This window comes from Fundulus heteroclitus, unplaced genomic scaffold (assembly GCF_011125445.2).
Source record: "Fundulus heteroclitus isolate FHET01 unplaced genomic scaffold, MU-UCD_Fhet_4.1 scaffold_73, whole genome shotgun sequence".
In the NCBI taxonomy this organism is placed as follows: Eukaryota; Metazoa; Chordata; class Actinopteri; order Cyprinodontiformes; family Fundulidae; genus Fundulus; species Fundulus heteroclitus.
The window spans coordinates 700,381-716,294 of NW_023397175.1; the positions used below are offsets into that span (position 1 = coordinate 700,381).

The 15,914-nt window shown below is 43.2% G+C and overlaps 1 protein-coding gene across 1 annotated transcript in view; it reads right to left on the reverse strand.

Moving 5' to 3' along the window:
* Positions 1-15,246, reverse strand: part of nlgn4xa (neuroligin 4 X-linked a) — a 159,568-nt gene extending 144,322 nt beyond the window's left edge. Inside the window, exon 1 of the mRNA XM_036134058.1 lies at positions 14,880-15,246. The gene's annotated coding sequence lies outside the window, so the exon portion shown is untranslated. The remainder of the gene's footprint in view (positions 1-14,879) is intronic.
* Positions 15,247-15,914: the final 668 nt, after the last annotated feature.

The window sequence follows — 15,914 nt, forward strand, 5'->3', positions numbered from 1 at the left end:
CATAAAGACTTGCAAACAAAAATTTAAATCTGATGAATTCATTCGGTGACCTCTTAAAACAGGAATTTCAATCAGCAAAGACCTTTTTCTATACCTGGAAGGAATGAAACTAAAAAAAAAATGCTGGTCCTTGCTAGGTTGAAAATTTAACAAAAGCCTCAGATAATATACCAGCATTGTTTCCTTTTGCAAACTTGCAACTAAATGAACAACAAAACTTCTGTAGTGCTTTAACAAGCCTGACAACCCCAAAGTGCTTTACACCACAATCATTCATTCACCCATTCACACCCTGACATTTGTCAGCTATGTTAGTAGGCACAGGTGCCCTGGGGAAGACTGACTGACTGAAGTGAAGCTGCCATACATCGGTGCCACCGGGCCCTCTGACCACCACCAGCAGGCAATTCAGGTGAAGTATGTTGCCCAGGACAGCTGAGAGTGGGCTGGGATTGAATCGGCAAGCCCCCAGTTATGGGACTTACTACCCAACTCCTGCTCCACTGTTGCTCCCAATATACATATAGACCTAATTAAATAATTTATGAATTTTAATACATTGGTTGTTTCCGTACCACATTAAACAATTGTTACCAATAAGAGACACACACACACAGTGTATGAGGTAAATAAGAGATTCAAGCAGTGTGACTCAAATTCAGGGACTTGTTTTAGTGCAACAGTTTCAGAGAGAAAAAAAGACTACATTAAAAACATAATATTTTATCCCACTTTGTAGTCCAGAGCGGAAAATCTTTTGTCTATGCTCTTTTTGCTCTGACTGCAGGCAGGGTTTTGAGGATGAGGCAACAGCTGATTGTCAGTGCTTGGGGAAGTAGGAAGGGGCTGTTGGCAGCACTTGCTGCTGTCTCAAGACAATAACTGTAGAATGATTGGTGCTTTCATGCAAAGTCACCCATAACACAGAAAAAAGTCGCTAGATTTGTCGCTAGTCACCTTCACAAAAGAAGGGTCTGAAAAGTTTCCAAAATTGGCAGAAGTGACCAGGTCCTTCCTCAGACCGTGCGCTTGAAACATGGCTGAGAGTCGCAAAACGGAAACCGTGTACAAGTTTAAGAGAAGAAGAGGAAATGTCTCAGTAGAAAGAAATTAGGGCAGAGTGGATTTGGGATTTTTTTTATGCAATCCCCCATAGGAGTGGAAGAACTGGTAAGATGTTCTTGTGCATGTGCAGTTATTCAAATAGGGACTTGGGAAAACTTCAAGAAAAATCGTCAACTCTACCTTTAAAGTCCAGACCTACACCTGATTGAAATGTAGCGGAATGTGGCATGGGCCAGCTGAAAAATGCCTTTATTAATAATGCTGGATATCTTTGCCTTATATTAAAATTGATTTTGTGATCGGAAACATTTAAGTGGGACTAAATAATTCTAACAACCCTGGAGGTTGCTCAGATCTTGTTTTTGCTGTGTAAAATGTTGTTGTCCAATCAGTCTTAAAGGCATACTATGCAACATTTTTCAGTTAATGAATGTGTTCCATACCGTTTTAGATGATTAAATGAGTCATTTCAGGTCGAACAAAGGTTTTCTCAGCCGCCCTGGTGGTCTGTGGGGGAAATACCGTACTTGCAATTGCAGGAGCCCTCGGCCCGCACCCACAGGCTCAGAAGTCTGTGCATCGCAAGAGTCGGTCTTGCTTTACGGCGAGAACTGCTACACGCCCCCAGTGATAGGCATGCTCGTTGCTAGCGCAATGCCGATATTTGTGCAGTTATCATGGCGGAACCAGCGAGAAAACAGCGAAAGCCCATGTTGGAGCAGGCAAGAAAGAGGAAAAGGGCTCTGGACAGAGAGAGGGTGAACATCGGGCAAGTTTTTTCCGAATGGCGAGAGCCAGAGCCATAGTGTGACGGTGCAGCGCTGTTCATCCCGCTGACACACACGCACGCACGCACTCACACACACGCGCGCACACATACACACAAAGCAATTCACGTGCGCACACACTCATTTAACTACGTGTCCCTCTCTGAGTATAATTGCAGCCGGGTCGCTTTATTTACTAATTTTTTTCCCCTTGTAAGATGTGGCGCGACCAAGGGTGCACACTTGGCAACGCTAATGAATCGGAACTCATACATTTACATTTAAAAACATACACACGTTTGCACTCACCCAGGTAGTGACGTTTTGTCCAACTGTGGCGTTCGAGGGAAAGTGGGCGTAATACTTCCTGTTCCTTTTCCTGTTGTTTTTTTTCCCAATAAAGGGAGTCAGTCTGCCAGCAAGCTTAATTGTATTTTTTTTAACTAAAAGAAAGTAGCTTTGGAATGGAAGCAGGATATAAATATATATATATTTTTTTTGATAAGTGTTTTTTATTTTATTTGTTATGTAATAAAATGAATGCTCAGTTGTTGGAAGATCTAATTGTAGGGCGGGGCTTAGGATTTATAAGAAGAGCTGCTGGCCCTATTGAGTCAGTCTGGCCTGGTTACAGAGGAGGTAACGTTGCTGTGCAGCCCAAAAAAGGTATTTTTTCTGAAAGGAGGTAAATTGCATGTATGTACTATGATAATTTTTTCGACATTTTTCCTGCTGCTCTGCACTTATTTTTGGGAGGTGTGAAAATAAAAATCATAACCCGAAGACATCGACATGCCCTCCATGATTTTTTCTTAATTTTGGAGTCAAGTCTATGTTGTCAAGGCCCACCACAGGGGCTGTTAGCAAGAACCCGCGACACATAGAGAGAAAGAGTTGCGACACTCCCATTGGACTCCGTTGTACGCTTTTTGCCGAGAATAACAGCTGAAAAAGTAGTAGGGTGTATGTTTATATATATATATATATATATATATATATATATATATATATATATATATATATATATATATATATATAAACCATGGGATTTCAACCATGCCTCTCTCCGTTCCACCCTCCCCACGCTCACCCAGTACGTCACGTGTAAAACAAGGGACAATAAAACGCTGGACCTTTTTTATGCTAACGTTAAGGACGCTTACACCTCCGCCCCCCTCCCCCCTCTGGGACGCTCAGACCACAACCTCGTCTATCTGCTCCCCCATTACATTCCACTGGTGAGGAGACAAAAGGCACAGAAGAAGTCAGTGAAAGTTTGGTCAGACGAAGCCAGTGAGAGACTGAAGGACTGTTTCAGAACCACAGACTGGAGCATGTTTCAAAGCTCTCATGGAGAGGACATCAACAGCCTGACTGAATGCATCACTGACTACATGAACTTCTGTGTGGAGAGCATTGTGCCTACACGACGGCTACGATGCTTTCCAAACAACCCCCGCTGGGTGACCCCTGAGCTGAAAGTCCTCCTGAACCAGAAGAAGAGGGCTTTCTACTCAGGGGACAGAGAGGAGCAGCGTAGAGTCCAGCGGGAGCTCCAGTGGAAGATCAGGGCTGCAAAAAAGGATTATGGGAAGAAGATGGAGGAGCAGCTGGCACAGAACAACGTCAGGGACGTGTGGAGAGGTCTGAAGAACATCTCCGGCTTCGGGCAGAGGACCAGCAGGGCTGCAGATGGAGACACCAAGACTGCAGATGAGTTGAACTCATTCTTCACTCGGTTCGACTCCCCCCACACTGGCCCCCTCCTTGCCCTCAACTCTCCACATGTCTCCAACCACCAGCGCTCCAGAGACCTACCATCCCCCCCACCGCCACTCCGATCAACGACTGACCCATCCACACCTTCAGCCCTACCTTCCTCCCCCCTCACAGTCACACCAATGCAGGTGAGAGGACAGCTGATGAGGCTGAAACAAAGGAAAGCCTCAGGACCGGACGGCATCCCCCCCAGGCTGCTGAGGACCTGTGCAGATGAGCTCTGTGAGGTCCTCAGCTACATCTACAACCTGAGCCTCAGCCTGGGGGTGGTGCCCACCCTGTGGAAGACCTCCTGTGTGGTACCGGTTTCCAAAATGCTGCACGCCAGGGAACCGGCCGACTTCAGACCAGTCTCCCTGACCTCCCACCTGATGAAGACCATGGAGCGCCTCATCCTAGCTCACCTACGCACTGTGGTGAGCCCCACCCTGGACCCGCTGCAGTTTGCCTACCAGCCCAACATCGGAGTAGAGGATGCCATCATCTACCTGCTGCAGCGGGCGCTCACCCACCTGGAGACCACCGGGAGCGCTGTGAGTCATGTTCTTTGACTTCTCCAGCGCTTTCAACACCATCAGACCGGTGCTACTGAGGGGGAAGCTGGAGGATGCTGGGGTGGACAAACATCTGGCTGACTGGACCATGGACTACCTCACTGACCGCCCTCAGTACGTGCGGCTGCACGGCTGTCAGTCAGAGGTGGCACTCTGCAGCACCGGGGCCCCCCAGGGCACCGTCCTGTCTCTGTTTCTCTTCACCCTCTACACCTCGGACTTCACCTACAACACGGACAGCTGCCACCTTCAGAAGTTCTCTGATGACTCGGCCATTGTGGGCTGTGTGTCTGAGGGGAACGAGCTGGAGTACCGGTCGGTCATCATGGACTTTGTGGACTGGTGTGAGAAGAACCATCTGTGCTTAAACACCAGTAAGACCAAGGAGATGGTGATCGACTTCAGGAGAAGACCCCCACCTCACTCACCTGTGAACATCCAGGGGCAGGACATAGAAACTGTGGAGAGTTTCAAATACCTGGGTGTTCACGTCAACAATAAGCTGGACTGGACTCATAACACCGACGCTCTGTATAAGAAGGGCCAGAGCCGGCTCCACCTCCTCAGGAGGCTGAGGTCCTTTGGAGTGAGCCGGCCTCTGCTAAAAACTTTTTATGACTCTGTGGTGGCCTCAGCCCTCCTCTACGCTGTCGTCTGCTGGGCTCCTGGCAGTGCAGAGCGGGACAGAAAGAGACTGAACAAGCTGGTGAGGAAGGCCACTTCTGTCCTGGGCTGCTCTCTGGACTCTGTGGAGGAAGTGGCTGAGAGGAGGGTGTTGTCCAAGTTCACATCCATCATGGACAACACCTTCCACCCGCTGCACCAGACTGTAGAGGAGCTGAGCAGCTCCTTCAGTGCAAGACTTAGACATCCTGTCTGTAAAAAGGAGCGCTACCGCAGGTCATTTATTCCTGCTGCTATAAGATTTTACAATGCTGCGCTGTAACTGCAACTGTGACCATAACAGTAACAATTAATGTGCAATAACCAAGGTGCAATAATCTATTTAATACACTGTCCTACAACCCGTGCAATAATCCTGATGTAGTGACTTCTGCTGCTATCATCACCTGAACATAAGTCAGCCCACATGTATGTATGTATGTATGTATGTATGTATGTATGTATGTACAAATGTATACAATGTATATGCACGTTCATACGCGTAGGTGCGTATGTAAGTAGGCGCATAGATATATGTATATATTTGAGTATATAGATATGTTTATATATATATATATATATATATATATATATATATATATATATATATATATAAATATATATATATATAGACCACTAAGAATGTAAATGAGACATCATATGCCCATTCCTATTTCCTTTTTTGTATTTTTTGGTATTCTTTCTGATCCATTGTATATATGAAGATTCACTGTATATAATTGAATGCACCTCCCCTACTCTGCACCTTTTTGTATGAGCCGATGTGACGAGTGAATTTCTCCATTGTGAGATCAATAAAGACTATCTTATCTTATCTTATATATATATATATATATATATATATATATATATATATATATATATATATATATATATATATACCCCGTTAAATAACGCAATCGCTGCTGTCTGTCCCATAGAAGAACATGAAAGGCAGCATATGTTTTGGAACTATAGCGGTTTACACGAACCACGTGACTGCCCTGGCGGTGACATAAAAAAGTGTTGCAACTCTATCTCTCTATGGCTCTGGCAAGAGCTAAAAGAAAAAGAAGGCTGCAAGGCTAACGCGGACCTTGCATTTTTGCTGATGCGATTGTAAGTAACATTGGAATGGTTTCTCTCTCTCTGTGTGCATGTTCATACTTTCACTGTGTTAGTCATTGTTTGTACTGCCATTTTTTCGACTTTTCGTTGCGTTCGCCTGTCTGCTAAGCTCAAAACACCCACGCCTGGCTTGACGGAGAAACCAGGAGAACAGCTGAGCATCTTTATGACAGTGCACTTTTACTTTCGCCCTCTGGGGGGAGCCTCGCTGGAAAATCAACCCCGCTTGCATAATATACCTTTAAGATGTGATTATATTTATTTTTAAGTAAATACTATAAGCAACAACAACTATTTAAATGAATCTTTTAAACCAAAAACACTTAACTCTAAGGTTACCATCTGTGCAACTATATAGTAAACGGGTCTAAATGTTTTGCGAGTGTAACAGTTTTTTTGTCCCTACAAGGAGGCAAAATTTCCTAAAGCCTATTACTAGGTACGTTTGCTGCAGGCTGTTCTGTTATTCTGCTTGTCCTTCAGAGCCGGCCCATTTTTGGTGTACAGCTTCACATGTGCACATGACTCACTCTTGAGATTAGGTGGCAGATCATTGACATGCAACTTCTCACATGCCACCAACCTCAGTAAGCAGTGCATATATGTACAACATTCTGGTTAGGTAAGGTTTCACTCATAAACAACTGCTTTGTTGAAGCATGTTTTCATTCATTGTCACCATTCTGACTTTTTGAATTTACACCTCAGCCTGGCAGTTCTTGTTGGACATTCCTAATCCAAATTTAATCCAAATTTGCATCCTTCAGCTAAAGCTTTGGTGTGCACAGGGTCTTAGTCAGCAGAGAAGTGCTTTAAATTCCTCCGGATGTTTGAGAATGTCTGGGACATTAGTGGCATGAGAAATATTACCCATTTCACCTAAACGATTGAAAGAGCAAGACAGTGGCCAGAGAAGTTGCGGAGAACCAATATCAACATGGAAAGGAGCTGCAGGACTTTTCAGACGAGGAGAACATGTGTTTTACAGAGACAATGAAGGTTGTGAGACAGACGCCTTTCCCCCAAAAGAAACCTAGCGGACCTGGATAAAATAGTTTTGTTATGGCTAAATTTGGTATGGTCTAATAAAACCAAACATGGACTTTTGGGCCAAAACTCAAAAAGATATACTATATTTGACACAAGAACGAAATTGAATCACTGAAGAAACACCACAGTCACAGATAAACACAGTAGTGGCTGCATAATGATCTGTGGCTACTTTTCTTTACAGGGACCTTTTTGTCAAGTTGGATGAAGTTAAATGAGGTTTATCTTTCAAATCTCCTACGACAACTAATATTAAAGTCATTTTTCTGGATGCAGTCAACAGCTGACAATGATTTTACAGCAGTAACTGTCAAACACATCAGTTTTGTTTTCGAGGTTTTGTAGATCAACATTAAGTTTTTGTTTGTTTGTTTTAATCAGAGGATGCAGCTTTCTGTTAAGCAACATCAAACCATGCATCATCTGATAGTTGGCTGAGTTCTATGGAGGACCAAGTCTTCCATATTTAAAATTAAATACAGAAATAAATAAATTCTCAATAAATAAATAAGCATACAATTAATTGCCACCAAATTAATAAATGTAGGTAGAAATTAAATTATACAGTGAGACATAAATGTATCTCTTAATTAGCTTCTTTATTTATTCGCCTTTGTAATAATTACCTTATTTATTTATTTATTGTCCGTTATAATCTTCAACTTTATTTATTAATTACTTGTTTTTTTTAAGTATTTATTTATGTGCATGTTATAATATTTTTGTCTGTTTTATTCTTCCTTTGTATTTTTTTACCCTATATATTTCTGTGATGCTATTTACTTCTGCCTGTCCTTTTTACATTTCTGCCTGTCCTTTTTACATTTCTGTATGCATTTCTGCCTCATTATGCAAATGAGGAGAGATGTGTCTTAAGGTCTCAACTTCTTCCCATTGGTTGGTTAGCATTTTACTGCATCGGTCAAATCTACATGGCTTTTCCCCAACATGAAGCAATGTTTAGTAATGTCAAACTCAGCAGGCAGACATTCAGTGTCCGACCTCTTAAGGGAAGCTGCTAATAGACTGGAAGAATTAGAACGCTGTACATTTGGTATCTGAAATGTTTTTCTGTGGTTTCAGATTCGGCTTTTCCAGATCTTTAACTCATAGGCAGATGATTTATTCTACAAAACAGACACCTCTCCGCAACCACAGCAAGGCGGACAGTGAGCTACAACCATAGTTTCCTCAAAACGAGTATCCCACCGTGCTGGGTGAATTACATTAGACCCTATGCAGAGCTCACTTGATAAGAAAATACTGTAGTTGATTACAAAAGGCACAATATGAATTATCAGATTCACATCCAGGCAATAAAAAAACACTACAGATGATAATTTTTCTATCCATGTTGGTCTAATTTGTGAATAAGGCGGAGTTTCATCAAGCCAGTCCAACATTTCCCCCTCAGCTGCAACACTTGGGGTTCACGCTGCGTCTTAACACATGATCCAGCACCGCGGTGAAGTTGGTTTGAAGTTGGATATTGGACATTCAAGCTCCGCGGAGTCAGTGGGATCTAGCTCACGGTTGAGCTGATTGCCGGTTGACTCTGATTTCGGCCAGCGTCTCTCAGCTGCTCCCTCCTCCCACACGCGGTGGTGCAGTTAGGGACCGTCAAAAAACTTTTGAACCATGCACTCTTGAAATCAATAAATACCGTATCTTGTGACCACCCATGACAAAACTAATATAAAATCATGCCACTAAATAACATCTGTAAGGCACAATTGATTTTATTCCATTTTAAGCTATTTTAAATTTTTAAGATTTTTTCAAAGTCAAAAGTTGGCTGAAGTAGTAGAACAATTTCACAAAGAATTTGAGTGAGTGGGTCACATGACCTGGAAGCTATTGAAGAAATATCAATTATTTTCATTATAAAAAATTCTTTAAAAATAAACAAAGGCTTACAATGGAATAAAAACAAGTGTGCCTCACCAGGGTAATGTAGTAGAACAATTTCAAAAAGAATTTGAGTGAGTGGGTCACATGTCCTAACCTGACGCCGCCAGATAGATTTGCTCCGCATATCCATCTGGAAACCTTCCATTGAAGTAATTTTGGGAAGGGGCGAAAATACTGGTTAGCTGATTGGCCTATGTTGGTGATAGACGGGCCAAATAAACCAATCAGATCAACGAAGCATATGACGTACTCGTCAACATGCTTTGTCGTCGCTCTGTTACGAGCGACGACGAAAACACAACCACAAGCCAAGCTACTCTTGCTGCTGCAGGTAAAGGCTCGTTAGCTCAGCAAAGAAATACTCTGTAATTCCGATAAAACTTGCTCGATAGCCGCGCTAACGCTAGTTTCATCGGCTGAAGCCACCATGTTCTTTAGACTGAACTGTCGCGCTTCTCGTTGCGTCACACCTCAACCCGCCTCAAAGCCAACGCTGATTGGACGTTCGTTTGGTGAACGGCTCCAAATTTTCTTTAACGGAGAGTAGCCAGACTGATCTGCGAGTGAAACCTTGAAAACTCGCGAGATCAGTATGGTCTCACGAGGCTACACATGTCCTGGAAGCTATTGAAGAAATGTCCCAATTTTTGTCTTTAAAAATATTTTAAAAATCGAAAATAGCTTAAAATTAAATAAAAACAAGTGTGCTTTACAGATTTTATCTATTGGCATCAATTTATATTAGTTTCGTCTTAAATGGTCACATGATAAGGAATTTATTGATTTTTGTTTCTCAAGAGTGCTTGGTTCAAAGATTTGACGGTCCCTAACTGCACCACCGCGTGTGGAAGGAGGGAGCAGCTGAGACGCTGGCCGAAATTGGAGTCCCTCAACCGGATCAACCATGAGCTAGATCCCATTGACTCCATGGAGCTTGAATGTCCAATATCCAACTTCAAACCAACTTCACTGCGGTTGATCCAGCTGCTGGATTTTACCCTCATGCACTGCGCGCGAGGGATAGACAGTGGGTAAAATGCATAAATAAAGACTGTAAAGGACTCCTTCAGAGGGAAGAGAAGGAATAATCGATCTGAGCTGAACCCCCTGATTTTACAAGTTCCTTAAAAAGTCCGCACCTAAATTACATGTAATGTTTTGCGCACCTGAATTCAAGCGCAAGGCAGCAGCCCACCAAAGCACCACTGGCTCTGTGTCGTTAAATACAAAAGAGCATGAAACACAGCTACTGACTCTCCTATTTGATTTTAATTGGGACATTTTGGTACGAGTGGAAGGACATTAAACGTAGTGATTCACGTTTTGAAGGCTGGCCGCTGATAAAAGCCACTGGCTCTGAGGGAAGGCAGGAGAGAGGAGCAGACACAGTGCACGTAATTAAAAAAATGCAGGATAAATAAGAACAAAACTTATAAACAGACTAATTGCCGTTTTAGAATGCATCTGGTTAGCAGAACTGTTTTCTGATCCAGCGTGCAGCCATGACCGGTTCTAAATGATGGCTTTATCTGGGAGCCGCTCAAAAAAATCATGACTCTGATCGCCCTTCTGCTGCTCTGTTACCTGCAGCACAAATAAGATGTGAAAGAAGCTGAACCAGCTCCGCAGAAGGCGGGTCTAGACTGAGCTCTGGATGGACAGAACTGTGAACGGATCATCCGCAGCCCAGATGGGCTTCTTTATTTTTTTGGTATTTGGCACAAAGATTTACTCCCCATGTGGCAGCTAGCCCTCTGAAATTCACTCACCAAACGGGAAATTTACTTGCATTCGGCATCTGGCGAATGGACCCTGCGTACAGCATTCTAATTCTTCCAGTCTATTAGCAGCGTCCCTTAAGAGGTCGGACACTGAACGCCTGCCTACTGAGAGTGACATTAGTAAAGAATGCTTTAGTGTGGGGAAAAGCCATGTAGATTTGACCGACGCAGTAAAATGCTAACCAACCAATGGGAAGAAGTTGAGCTCTTAAGACACAGCCCCTCCTCATTTGCATAATGAGGCAGAAATGCATACAGAAATGTAAAAAGGACAGGCAGAAATGTAAAAACGACAGGCAGAAATAAATAGCATCACAGAAATATATAGGATAAAAAAAAACAACGGAAGAATAAAACAGACAAAAATATTATAACATGCACATAAATAAATAGTTACAAAAATAAGTAATTAATAAATAAAGTTGAAGATTATAACGGACAATAAATAAATAAGGTAATTATTACAAAGGCAAATAAATAAAGAAGCTAATTAAAATATATACATTTATGTCTCAATGCATAATTTAATTTCTACCTACATTTATTAATTTGGTGGCAATTAATTGTATGCTTATTTATTTGAGCATTTATTAATTTCTGTATTTATTTTTAAATATGGAAGACTTGGTCCTCCATAGAGTTCAGTTCTCCAGGGTACTAAGTCCAGCCGAGGAACCTCCTCCAGCTCATTCTCAGGGATCCCAAAGCATTGCCAAGCCAGAAGGGTTATATAATCCCTCAAGGGACCACCTCAACTGTCTACTTGATACAGGGGAACCCTGGAGAACTGTGACCTGGCCCCCAGATGACAAAGTTCCTCACCCTGTCTCCAGGGATGAGTCTATTGACCATTCTCATTAAGCTCATTTCATTCTCTCGTGTTTCTGAAGTTGTTTTTTCAGTTACACCCCGTAACCATCAGTGAAGCTTAGAGCATACTTGGACTGGTAAATCCAGAGCTCACCTTTTGGCTTAGCTCTGGACATTAAGCGGAGAGCAGCACCTGTATGAAGGCCAGTACATAACCCTACAAAAACAGAGACATTTGTTCTGTTTGCCAGAGCTAAAGTCACTTCTGGCCAGAAGGCTTCATACTTCACAGAAAGGCAGGTGCATAATTTCAGCAAAGTCTTCATAGGCCTCTCCCACTTCAGCCCACCCACTTATTTTTTTCAGGCACCACATGCAAAAAATGGACAGTGCAAGAACACCAAAACTATGGCTGAGAAAAACATTTGTTTTTGAGGAGTGTGTATAGTTGTTAGCTGTAGACAAGGCTCAGAACATGTCTCAAGCTGCAGCTCCATCCTTCCATTAAGAAAACTTCAAACTTGTAGGAGCTCTGTCTCTTCTTGACTGCTCCACACTAGGCTAAAAATAGAAGCTCTACATTATGACCGGAAGATGTGACCAGAGCCACATCGTCTGCAAAACACCGACATAAGACTCTAAGTTTCATAGACACCCTCTTCCCCATGACTATTTCTTAACACCTTGTCAATGAACAGCACCAATGAACAGCACAAAGGATTCAAGCAGTTATGGTTAAAGGTTCAAAAGGCCATGATTTGTAAACTTTATAGCGATTTTCAGACAGCAAAGGCCTCTTCTCAATGCTGGTCAGTCACTACAGGTGGCCACTCATACTGGGTCTGGTTCTGCTGGAGGTTGAAGGTTTTTTTTTTTTTAACTCACCATGCTGTCTGCTGGGCTTCCTTTGATGGTCAACTTTTTACCACTTGGCTTTTTAAACTGAATTGTACTGCATTGCTGTGGAACTAGGAGGAGACTGGACTTTATGTAATTGAACCCATCAGTTGTTTTTCCCTTGCAGTAAGAAAACCCCTAAAGAGAACAAAGACATTCAGCAATAGAATTAACCTTATTAATTCAATTCAATTCAATTTTATTTATATAGCGCCAAATCATGAAACATGTCATCTCAAGGCACTTTACAAAATCAAGTTCAATCATATTATACAGATTGGGTCAGATTATACAGATTGGTCAAAAATGTCCTATATAAGGAAACCAGTTGATTGCATCAAAGTCCCGACAAGCAGCATTCACTCGTGGGGAACCGTAGAGCCACAGGGAGAGTCGTCTGCATTGTACATGGCTTTGCTGCAATCCCTCATACTGAGCAAGCATGAAGCGACAGTGGGAAGAAAAACTCCCCATTAACGGGAAGGAAAACCTCCGGCAGAACCGGGCTCAGTATGAACGGTCATACTGAATGTATCACCCTACTGATACATAACGCATGATCCAGAACAATTTGGATCAACATTAAAGACAAGCTGATAGTGGTCTTTATGTTATTACTGCTAACATAAAGACCGAGACAGGTCACAAATCCTCCTTTCTCTTCGACAAGTAACACCTCCCTTTAGTTTGGCAGCTCACATTTCCATGATTCTGTCATCAGATGGCTTTTGGCAAGAAGCCATCTACTTTAGAGTATCTTGCATTCAGAGGGGGCTCCTTTTGCATGAGTTATAGTGCCATTGTGGCATGGCATGGAGCTTCTAGTTTTGCTACGGTGTTCAGCAAGCCCAGTGTGCTTCATTAGTAGTCTTCACCTCATCTAAATGGTTGGCTCTGGTGTCTCTCATCTTTCTCTGCACAGGCAAACTCCAGATTCTCTCTGGAGTTTGGTCAGGCCAGGCGATTAAAACAGGTATTGATACTTTTTACAGCACCATGGCTTTGGACTTTGAAAACCCCTGGGCTAGTGGTTTTCAATCCTTGTCCTCAGGACCCACCGTCCTACATGTTTGAGACGTGTCTCTGCACAAGCACACCTGAATGAAATGATTGCATTACCTCTAGGTCTATGCAGCCATCAGGAGCTGCATAGACCTCCTCGTCATCAATTTATTTAAGTCAGTTGAAGGTGAAGGCAGGGAAACACGTTCAAGATGGATAACCACTGGTGTAGGCCATAGCATAACATGCCCAGGAAATGTCCAAAGGGAAGCTTTTCCTGATCTGATGTCCAAACCGGTCAACTGACTAATTTTAACATGAAGGAGCAGTGGTCCAGCCATCTTACCAGGGGGACTGATTTCACCCGCTTGAACCAAAGACCAAGGGATATGTCTCCAAAAGTGAGGGTCTTTATGCCTGAGGGCATGGCAAACTGTAATTTGGCTTGCCATCTTGCTTTTGGAGTAATGACTTCTGTCTTTTTGAGAGGCCCTACATCTTATGCGACTGCAGGACACATTTCCTTGTGGATAGGGACTCTCTTAGCATTTTCACAAGGTCTTTAGCATTCGGTTCTGTGATTGATTCACAGTTCATCCCAAAACTCCCTCTCGATTGAATCTGGGCAGGCAAATATTAAGCAGGTCATATTGTTTGAGTTGTATAGAGGAGAGTTAACTTTGATGCACATGTAGGTCAAACAGATGCCTCTACACAGCGTCATTTGATGATCTTTTCTCCAGACCCATGGAAACTTTAAATTTTAAGCTATTTCAGATTTTTTTTTTCTCAGTTCCACTGTTTAAAAATCACAAACAGTTCGCCTCATGCTCACATCGGAGCCTGAATGGTGCTTTCAGCCACCCAGTCTGAGACGCATCCACACACAAAAGAAAAAAACAGCCTGTTTGGTCCCTTCTTATTTATGTATTCATGCAATTTCTTTCTGTTTCTCCAGAAGCCACATCCGGATCGCCACACCACCATCTTGTGGCGGCCGGGCTCGGCTCGGCGCGGAGGAGATGCGCACAGAGCGGTGCTGATGGAGGACGTCAGTCTGCGTTGCAGCTCTCACGCATAAGTACACGCGCGCATACACACACGCACACACAAACTAACACACACATAGGAAAAAATAGTTGTTGACAAACGCATCACGTGTAGAATTTGTTTAAAAGCAGATGGCTGCAGTTTGCAGCCTGTCTCTTGTCGCTGTTTGCTTTGGCTCCGAGTTTGGTTTAAGGCGCAGGCAGGCGGCACACGATTGACGCCTGAAATGTGAAAAAGCGCACTTAGTCATTTGCGCGACGTGGGATTTGTGGCGATTTACCTAACATCTGCTCCTTCCCACATCAGTCGCATCGTTCACACTTGCAAGTATTTCCCTCGAACCAACTCAAATCAAAGTGCACCTGCAGAATCCTCACAAACTGCTCTCCCCCCCCCCCCCCCCCCCCCCCCGTGTCGCTTACCTCAGCCCGGATGTCTCACGCACGGGTCCTGTCTTCCCGCGGAACTGCAGCCCACATGCGCAACATGCATTTAAGTCCACATCCACGCTCCTGCTCTGCAAATCCAAATTAAGGCAGCGCAGTCCATGTGTGCCGGAGGGAGCGCGGCAGCACGTCCTGGGCTGTATTTTCACCCCGTAAGTGTGAGAGGTGTGTGTGTGTGAGGTGAGCAGAATGGCGATGCGGTTCTATCAGCACTGAAGATGTTTCAATGAGTCATTGCAGAGGCGCTGGGAACGCTGCTGAATCTAATTGCTCTCATAGCGAGAGTGGATGGCGCGTACGAGATTAGTGATAGAGAAACCAGGTCTCTCTCTCTCTCTCTCTCTCGCTCGCTCTCTCTCTCTCTCTCTGGCTTTCTATTGGACTACACAGAGTGAAATTTACTAAGCCTGCAGCCAATAGATTGTTGCATTCTTTCCATCACCCTTAACCAGCAGCTGTGTTGTGGGACCGAACCTGTGGCACTATCCACCACAACAACACAGGGACAGAGGCGGTGCTTGTATGAATGCCTCCTGGGCAAGCCCCAGTTCTCACATATATATGATTTAGCAAAAGTAAAGATTAAATATTATTATTATTATTATTATTATTATTATTATTATTATTATTATTATTATTAACAGATCCAAACTAAGCTTTAAGAAAACTGGACTCAGTAGGGTGGAATAACTCGGTCTTGCTCTTTTACGTTTTTTTTGTCCAACTCAAACGTTTTTGATCATCTATTCAATTCAATTCAATTTTATTTATATAGCGCCAAATCATGAAACATGTCATCTCAAGGCACTTTACAAAGTCAAGTTCAATCATATTATACAGATTGGGTCAGATTATACAGATTGGTCAAAAATGTCCTATATAAGGAAACCAGTTGATTGCATCAAAGTCCCGACAGGCAGCATTCACTCCTGGGGAAGCCTAGAGCCACAGGAAGAGTCATCTGCATTGTACATGGCTTTGCTGCAATCCCTCATACTGAGCAAGCATGAA